Raw genomic sequence first — 9,455 nt, forward strand, 5'->3', positions numbered from 1 at the left:
ATTGGAAAACGCCCGAGCAAGGTGCCAAGCAGCTGGAGACTTGTGGTAGAATCCCGCTTACAATTAGGTTGTTGGTGGTGTAAATCGGGTTGTGCATGGCCTGGCACAATGATCCAGGGCCCACAGGCCCCCAGCTATAGGGGAGGGATGTATTTATGGATTTTGGCTTTGAGGGCCTAGGGGAGATAAAAATGATGCTAATGCCCCCCAATAGCTATATAATAGCTAGTTTAGGGGGGGAGGTATTTAGGTAAAGTGATAAATGACTTTATAATGATCAAAATACTCCTTTCAACAAACTAAAAAAATAGTTTTAGGGTATTTTGGGCAACTAAATTATTTTCAATTCCTATAAATAACTTTATCCTTCACACCAGTTCACAATTCTCATCACACCAATTCAACAATTCTCTTCTCAATTATTGTACTCTCTCAGTCTCTCATCTAAATTCTCATACTGCCATTTAGGCAGTTAGGCACTTGGCAATTTATCCAGTTAGGAGGCTTTGAGAGGCTTAAACCCTTGAAATCAAGTTAAGATTCTGAATCAGTAATTCGACCATTCGGGTAAATGCAATTAAATTAATTTTTATTTTTTAGAATTAAAAATAATGGTCAGCTCCTCCTCTTGAAACCAATTCCCCAACAGAAAGTTCATTAGTCCGATTTGAAAATCTTTAAAATAGAGAAGGTTGAGGGGAAGGGAAAAATAGTTGTTTGTCAAAAATGTAGGATTGACTATAGTTAGTAACAAGGGTGGTACTGGCCCAGACATTTGTTCTTCCATGAGAAACAAAAAAAATGACATCATTTTCAAAGATTTGCTCAATGCTGAGGATAAATTACAAGACAAAGAAGGGTATGACACTACTACACCTAGAGGTGTAAAACAGGCCATGCCGGGCTGGCTTATGGGCCATCCCATGCCATGTTGCCCTCCCCTAGGATAACTTGGGGGTCGGCTTGACATGACCACCAGCCCAAGCCCGTGCGGGCTCGTGCCGCAGGCCAGGCTGGTCCATGGGCCAAGCTTTGGGCCAGGCTAGGCTGTGGACTGGGCCAAAGCTATCGATTTAAAAAAAAATGAAAAAAACTTAAAATTTTAATTTTATATAAATTTTGATGTATACAATAATTAAATAAATTAGTATAATAAAATTGAAAACAATTATTTATTTTACTAATATATTATATGCTATATATTATTATATAATTATAATTTATACAAAATATTATATAAATATATAATATATATAAATAATATATATGGGTCGTGCTAGATCGAGCTACGGGTGGCACAACCCGCATGGTCATGCCGTGTCGACCAGGCCCATAGACCTAAAACCCCAGGCCCAACACAACCAGCATGATCGCGCCGGGCTAGGCACGACCCACAGACCATTGTGCCAGGTCAGTCCAAATTCGTGTCGAGCTATGGGTGGCATGACCCAATTTTCACCCAATTTTCATTTTGTATTTTGTTGAGTGTTTTTTTTTTTCCATTTTTTTGTTAAGATTTTTTATTTTTTTCAAATTGTTGATTTGTTCCCAAAGCGGACAAAGCCCAAAGGAAAGTTAGCAAAAAAAAATTAGGCGTTTTTTGCCCAATTCAGCCCAGGCCCGCACAGACTCAGGCCATAGGCCGTGCCGGGCCGACCCCTCAACTTATCCCAGGGGAAGGAAGCACGGCCCGCAGGCAGGTCCGATTTACACCGGACCCTTGGAGAAAAAAAAAAAACGTCAGAGAGCCAACGAAATGGTATGGGCCATTCCGCATTGGGCCTCTCTGATTTCAATACGACAGAATTCAGTAAAAAAGTAACGCTTTAATCTAGCATGCATATAAACTTTAAAAAAAAAACATAAAAGTCTCGAGGAAAACCCTTTAAAACTCATGTCATGTAGATGTAAGCTGCTATTGCATGGGGAATTTAACACATGTACAATCCAAAGGGTCCCTAAATAATCCATTTAGAGCCATGCGATGCGCGATTTGCTTGTTTCCTCGCGTTTAGTGATTGGGCTCGAATAAGGTTCTAATATGGCAGTATCGAACTACAAGGCCCAGCTGGTGTCTATATGTCCGAGTTGAAATAGCTGTGAAAAAAAGAAATATTAGAGTGTCTGGATAGGTTTTTACCTATGGTAGATTTGGAGGGCATACCTTTTAGGGTGAATTAGTCCATTTAAAGGCATGTGATACACTATTTGCTTGTTTCCTCGCGTTTAGTGATTGGGCTCGAATAAGGTTCTAATCTGCCAGTATCAAACTATACGGCCCAGCTGGTGTCTATATGTCCGAGTTGAAAGAGCTATGAAAAAAGAAAGATTAGAGTGTCTAAATAGGTTTTTATCTATGGTAGATTTGGTGGGCATACCTTTTAGGATGGATTTGGAGTCCTTTTATAACTATCTGAGGTTCAGGTGCCATTAGGCAATGTCTTTGAGTCTCCTGTGGAGCTGTTTTCGCAATTTAAGGCATACTGGCGTGTCAGTTGCTAGATTCGAGTGGCGGTTACAGGCCACTCGTAGGTCTTGTATCGCACGGTTCGACGAGCTGTTCCTATGGTCGCCGTAACAGTACCTGCGAAGGTGCGTCGCGCGGAACGGTTTAGGTGAGCTTGCGTTTGACGGTGGCCCAAACTCACCCTAGCTTGGCCACACATCTGATGTTTGGTGCCACGTGTTGACTCGTCGAGCTGTCTTGCTCACTTGGACGTTGTGTTGTCGATAGCATCCACATGTTAGTAGTTATGCAGGGTGACCAAAATGCCCCTCATCAAGGCCCACTATGATGGCTGTACATAGCCCAGGAATTCAAATTTTGAAAAACAGGCGTGTTATGGCCATATCTTAGCCCAAGCCCAGTCTCATCTGTTACCCCATGCTTCGCACAAGGCTTATGTGACTGGCTCAGAGTGACCAAAACCTTAAGTAGGTATTTGGCATCGGTGCTGGGAATACAGCACCGTTTTTTGCTGCTACATAGGTTATTTTCTGAGAAAACAGTATTGGTTTTGTTTGGTATCAGTGCCGTTAAACCGTTTTCAACATTGGTTTATATTATCCAATATCTAAGATGATGCCACATCATTGTACCGCTGGCAGTAAGGAGCTGTTTTCTGAAAAACATTAAATTTGGCGTTTTCTCAAACCACACTTTCCCGATTTTCAAGGCATGGTATGGAGTAATGATTTTTTTCTGGTAAAAGGGTACTAAATAAGAAATTGTTTTCTGAAGCACCGCTTTGCTGGAGGTAGTGCCTATGTGGCGCTGTTTTTTTAAGAAAACAGCACTGATGCCGAACACCACCTAAATCAATGTTTTAAAAACCGATTTGGAACCGGAGTCACTTTATCATAGTGACCAAAACCTTAAATCAATGTTTTAAAAACTGATCTAGAACCGAAACCACTTTGGCCACTGGTTTCCTGATTAGTTGTTCAACCATTCAGTTAAATGGGTCTAACATTTCAATCATCCAGGTCAATGGATCCCTAACCAAATTAAACAAGTCTTGAGCAAAAAACAGTTTGAGGTAAAAACAGAATCGATCTCCTGATCGATTTCCAGACCAAATGGTCTGTCCATCTGGGCCTAAAATGCTTCAAAAACCATGCCTCACAGGATAATTTTGTCAAGGCCTACAAAGATTTGTCGATAGTTTTGGCCTTTTAGTTACTTCTTGTATTGGAAGTTGCTCAAGATAGGACTCTCCCTATTGTATCAAAAAAAGAAAAAAAAAAAAAAAAAAAAAAAGGGTGACTGAAGGCTGAAGATAGGAGCCTGAGCCTCGGTATGGTTTAGTCGTATTAGGCAATGTAAAAAGCTTAACCCAGTTGAACACAGAAAATAATTAAGTTTTTTTTTAACATTTTCATAGATCAACTTTTTTTTTGTTTTGCTTTTTGGCAACACATAGATCAATTATGATAACTGTATCTATATTAAGCCTTGGGCCAGGCCCAAGAACGAATTCTTTTCCATGGCTTACAAGTTGATTAGTTTGCTAAAAGAAATTGGAGGTCTAAATAGTTGTGAAACTGGATGGAGGCCCAAGTATTGTTAACATGCTCTTATTCGCGGATGTTCGACTCAACCAAATGAAGGTGGCGTTGTCTAGTGAGGTTGGACTAATAAGCTGATAGATCTTCTGACTTGTGTGATGCAGTTGAAGTGTTATGGTAGAATTAGTTATTATTCAGATTTCCAGGCTTTCTTCAGACAACCAAGGACCAAGTCCAATGGTCTAATTCCAAATATAAACAGTTTAGAAACAACTAGAGGAACAATTTAAGGGAGTAAGGCAGTAAGCTATTACTTTTAGGCCCTGCTCGTTTTTGGGTAAGTTATTTATTCAGGTAACCAGGCTTCTTCAGACAACCAAGGACCAAGTCCAATGGTTTAATTCCAAATATAAACAGTTTAGAAACAACTTTGAGGGAGTAAGGCAGTAAGCTATTACTTTTAGGCCCTGTTCATTTTTCGGTAAGTTATTTATTCAGGTAAATATAGTTATTTTGGTGAGTTTTTCCTGGGAAACACTTACTTGGGTAAGTGTATTTACTCATGTTCTTTTACTTTTCATGTAAATAAGGCAATGACCATTTAGCTATAAAAATCTATTATTAAAAGGGGTAATTTTGTCCAATTTAAGTATTGGCAACTTTTCCCCTAAGTGGAAAAGTTATTTACCCACCTAAGAGATGGGCATCATTTACCTGAGTAAGTGATACCCAGAAAAATAAAATTTCTTTGATCTCTACATAAATCTGAAAAATAACATGGGATTCTTGATCAATGGAAACCAAAATCTCACTAACCAACTTTTCCCCCTCTCAAAATATGAAAAAAGAATGCCCCCTTATGATTACCTCGAAGGGTTTTAATGGATTAATCAGAGCCAGAGGGCCATAAAACAGATTGGCGACCTCCGGTACTGAAGTTGGAAGTGCAGGAGGATGACCGTCATGAACATGTTGTATGTAACTGGTAGTGGTAGATACCGAAAGAATGGGCTTGATGAAGTTTCTGCTGAAGAACAATTTGCGGGTTTGGGCTGTGTTGACCTAGGTCCACATCCAAACCCAATGCTGTTAGTTGGGCTGGATTATATTCAGGTGCAGTCATACTCATGTCGAGCTTAAAATAGATGTATAATCAGTGGGTCAGTGCTAATTCGTTAGAGGCGAATTACATCACACGGGGGATGTTGTACTTGTACTCCACTCTTTGAGAAATATCCACCATGGGAATAATGTTGTGGTCCACAGTGGATTTGCTTGTGAATCATGAGAGGTATGCAAGAACATTGAAATCTCTGGATCAACATAAACTCAACTCCTTAACTTGCTCCAACCAAATAAGACGTTTGATGATGATCTCGTTTCTTCGTAAGTAGTGTCGAGTTGAGATGCCAATGTTGGATGTTGGACATCACCATTCACCAATCGTGAGTTCCGAGCTGATGTCACGTACCTGGATATTGAATTTGGTAGTCTCAACTCTCTACACTCATCTTCACTAGTTTTTGATTTTGGTTGTGGACCTATCCTCTATCCTCCATCCTCCTCTCTGCTCACTCTTTGGCCTTTGTGTAGTATACAGTCTTCAATTCAAGCGAGAAAGTTAGATGTGCAGGCGCATTTAATTCCGAGCTCATGACATGACACAATTTGAACATAACAATTGACGTGCATCCAGAATATATAAATAAAATAAAGCACAAATTAAATTATACATGCAGTATTAGGCCGCTAGCTATAGGGTCAATATTTCTCGTTGGTGGTGGTTACGTGTTAGGCCAGAGCGGATTTCAGCTGGCTAGCTACTAAATTCATCATACTCTAAAAAGGGTCCCCTATGGCTATCTGTATCTGATATATATAGATGGTCTAAATGGGCTACAAAATCCATCTACATGGCAAGCATATATTGAATTGAATTATATTGGCCCCGTGCAGAAAAGCTTCCTACTTGGTGAAACTAGTTTTAATTTTCCTGCAATTAAAAATTACTTGATTGATTCTATCTTCTTAATTTACTGGAGAAAATATTATTTTATGCAACGTACCGCACCAGGGTTACAAGTAGGGAAGGGGTTTAACCTGCATTAACTTGACATCAAAAAATTAACATTGAAAGATCATTGACAGCTTGAAGCCATTGGGACTTTGGGAGGAGCATCATTCATTTCTCACTTTGCTCTCTCTCTCTCTCTAAAATTTTTTATTTTGGTAGTGATGACGATGGACGATGTTTTGATGGTTGAGACAACACGTGAACATGATTGCTTGTCTCAACTCGGATTCTAGTGTTGTTGTTACTAGTTCTTGGAGGTTGTGTATAAATATCTTCTGTACATATAAATAAAATAGGTCCACTGCAATAACACATACACAACCAAAAACAGAAATTAAGAATTATAGAGCAGCACATGCACCTGCCCCAGTAAATGGTATTGTAGTAGCTACTACCTAGTGTGAACCGGCACCGGGCGAATTGACTCCACAATTCTCCTGTCTTTGCTTTCCAGTTTGCGCCTACCACCACCAAGTTCGAGGGGTTGTGGCACAACAACCCAAATCGGGATCAAGTTTGGCCTTCATTGGGCCCCATCCCAATGACCCCCTGTACTTTGTTTTGCCACAAAGACCCCTTGTATTATCACCGTGAGACAAAAATCCCTTTATACGTTAAGTTTTTGTTGAAATTTGTTGTTATAATATTTTTTAATCTTCATATTATTTTTATAATAATTATTCGTACAATTAGGAGAAAAATACTGTTTATCTTCTTCACCAAACTTACGATACACCGAACAACATTCTATTTTAGATTCCTTCACATTTCTCTATCTCTCTCTCCTCTGATCTCTCTCCGTCCCCTTCCCTTGTCTCTCCTTCCCTTTCTTCCTCCCGCGACAACACCTTCCAACCCTATTTCGTCAAAAGTCATCTTGATCACCGTTCCATTGGGTAACATGTCATCCTCGCTGCCTCTTGGTGAATGGTGCCCCGGGAACCAATGGGTATAGCCTCATGCTCTCGCAAAAAGATGCACGAGTTTAAACCATATTCTTCACCTGAGGGTGACTTAGATGAAGCCTACAATCTGGAACACCCGGACTTCGAAGAGTCGATCGGAGATGAAGCCTGCAATCTAGAGTAGGTTGCTGGAAGAGCTTCTTGAACGTATACTAACTTCCCTCCCTCTCAAGCCTTCTTGAGTCTCCGTTCTCCTTGTAAGTGCTTCAATTTCTTTGCTCTTCTTTGTCTTTTTATCTCCATTCACTCTTCTTCTCAAATCGAAGTTGGAGACAAAAACCCAAACTCATCCACACTTCTTTTTTCTTCTGTTTTTTTACCCTGAAATTTACCACGAGTTCATTCACTTTGATTTTAAGCCGCTTTCTCTCCACCTCCAACAACCTCTTCTGCTCCTCCCCCCGATTCATCTACCTTGTTCGAAATCCCCTATCTAGATACTTGAGACTCATCGAGTTTCCAACCCACCCTTTCTCATTCAAATCGGTCTCTCTCGTCCCCTCGTCATCAAACAGATACAAGATGGTTGTGCTCTCATCTAGGTCCTTTTCGAATTCTATTTTCGTTTACGACTCAACCTCCAATTCATAGAACCGATTCAAGGGATTTTTCCATAATGGGCACCTGTATTTTACGATTCTGAAGCCAATCTCCATAGTGGGTTTTGATTTGGAGATGGGGAAGTGGGCAAAGTCATTCTCCACTGTGGGTGACTCATTTTCAGAAAAAGGGTAAGGAGTGATTGACATGGGAATTGAGGATTTGTATGATGTCCTATGATTGGTGTTGTTGGAGTTGACATGGGAATTGAGAATTTGGATGATGTCCGGTGATCAATACAAAGATAAAAAGTAGAGGTGTTCCAAACATGCCCACAGGGCGACCACCACTGCTAGACCAGTCCATTGGTCCACCAACATCTCCTCAGTAGCAATCACTGTTGCTACAAAGCTGGTCCAATCGAGTGGAATCTAGGTTCGGAAGCCATAATTTCTATAGCTACCACCAACCGACCCCAATCTCGACGGGGTCGAACATGGGTTCGAAAGAGCTAGGACTCTTCATCGGTTGGCTGTTTCTAAATCAGATGCCATTGCGGTATGACCGAGATTGAAATCTAATGAGCGAAGTGAAAGAATGGTAGGATCCATCTAATGGACTCCATAAAGGTTGCGGAATGGGTGGACAAATTTCAAAAATTTCCTACCTTCTCCCAACTGGGAATCATATTACCTAAATTTAGAATACAATATTCAATGACCCTACTTGAACCATAATCAAACCAGATCTGTACCAAAAGATAAATGAGAGGAATATACCTGATCCGGAGAAGCAGTATCTCCCAAAGTTGGTGTTCACGCCCAAAGAATGCTCCAAGATCCGTTCCTGCTGAAGATGACACAACTGTGGATGGAACAGAACCAGCAGGGTGCGTCCTACACACTGGATCCTTCACAAGAATCCTCTTGAAACACTAAACACTGAATCCTTTTAGTCTTTGTTGCAAGACTAATGTCAAGAACAGATTTTTTGACTTTCTTTTTCGGCAAAGATCTAATCTTGCAAAAAAAAAGATGGCGACGGCAGGAGGAGAACTCTAAAAAGCGAAAAGGTTGAACTGCCTTTTTCTTTTTCTGGAGTATGAATGAGATCCTATCTCAATTCGCAGGAGATATCCTATATCTCTTCAAGGTGGTTCGAAATCTGATATTTCTCTTTCTTGGTTAGGGTTTCTCCTCCTTTCTTCTTGATTAAGAATCCTCCTAATTAGGAGTTATCCCAATCCAAATCAGTATTTGGATAGGGGATAATCTTAATCCTATCTGCAGATAAAGTTAGCTTACTCCTGATCTTATCAGAAGGTTACCAGATTTAAATCTAATTTGAATTTGGTCTCCAAGAGTGGATAAGACTAAAGGCCCAATCCTTTTACTAACATTAATCTCAGATTCGCCCCAAGGATGGGTGATCATATCAGCCCACTTCGAAATGGGCTTCTGGCCCATTAAGTGTTCAGTGTTTAATTACTTTCCAATCTGCTGCCCAGTTGGGTTTCTTTGTATGGCGTGGGACCGAAGCATTGATCTACACACCAGCCACATGGGTTCGGCCCAGCCTTTAATACAAGGCCCAGCCGAATTCACTGAAAAACTCAATGAACCCCTTGAGTCCATCATATGAACCATATGGGCCCAACACTAACATTAAGTGGTCCCTGGGCCAAGCCATCTTATAAAAACCCAGGGACTATGGGCAGGTGCAAGATTATCCCATCAGGTATTATCCTCAATGGTCTTACACTTAACCTCTCAGCCCTTAATGATCAAGCACTGCCCGACAAGAGAGGACCTCTCCCTCGGCTGCAAGGAACAGTGCCACACTCTCCTCTCACATGGATCCCGGGAATT

At 40.7% G+C, this 9,455-nt stretch overlaps 1 pseudogene; it reads left to right on the plus strand.

The window, feature by feature from the left end:
• The first annotated feature begins 7,100 nt into the window (after positions 1–7,100).
• On the plus strand, positions 7,101–7,782 carry LOC148846748 (F-box/kelch-repeat protein At5g43190-like; annotated as a pseudogene).
• The last annotated feature ends 1,673 nt before the right edge of the window (positions 7,783–9,455 follow it).

The sequence above is a fragment of the Nelumbo lutea genome, chromosome 6 (genome assembly GCF_056320005.1).
Source record: "Nelumbo lutea isolate HS-2025 chromosome 6, American lotus-T2T, whole genome shotgun sequence".
Classification (NCBI taxonomy): Eukaryota; Viridiplantae; Streptophyta; class Magnoliopsida; order Proteales; family Nelumbonaceae; genus Nelumbo; species Nelumbo lutea.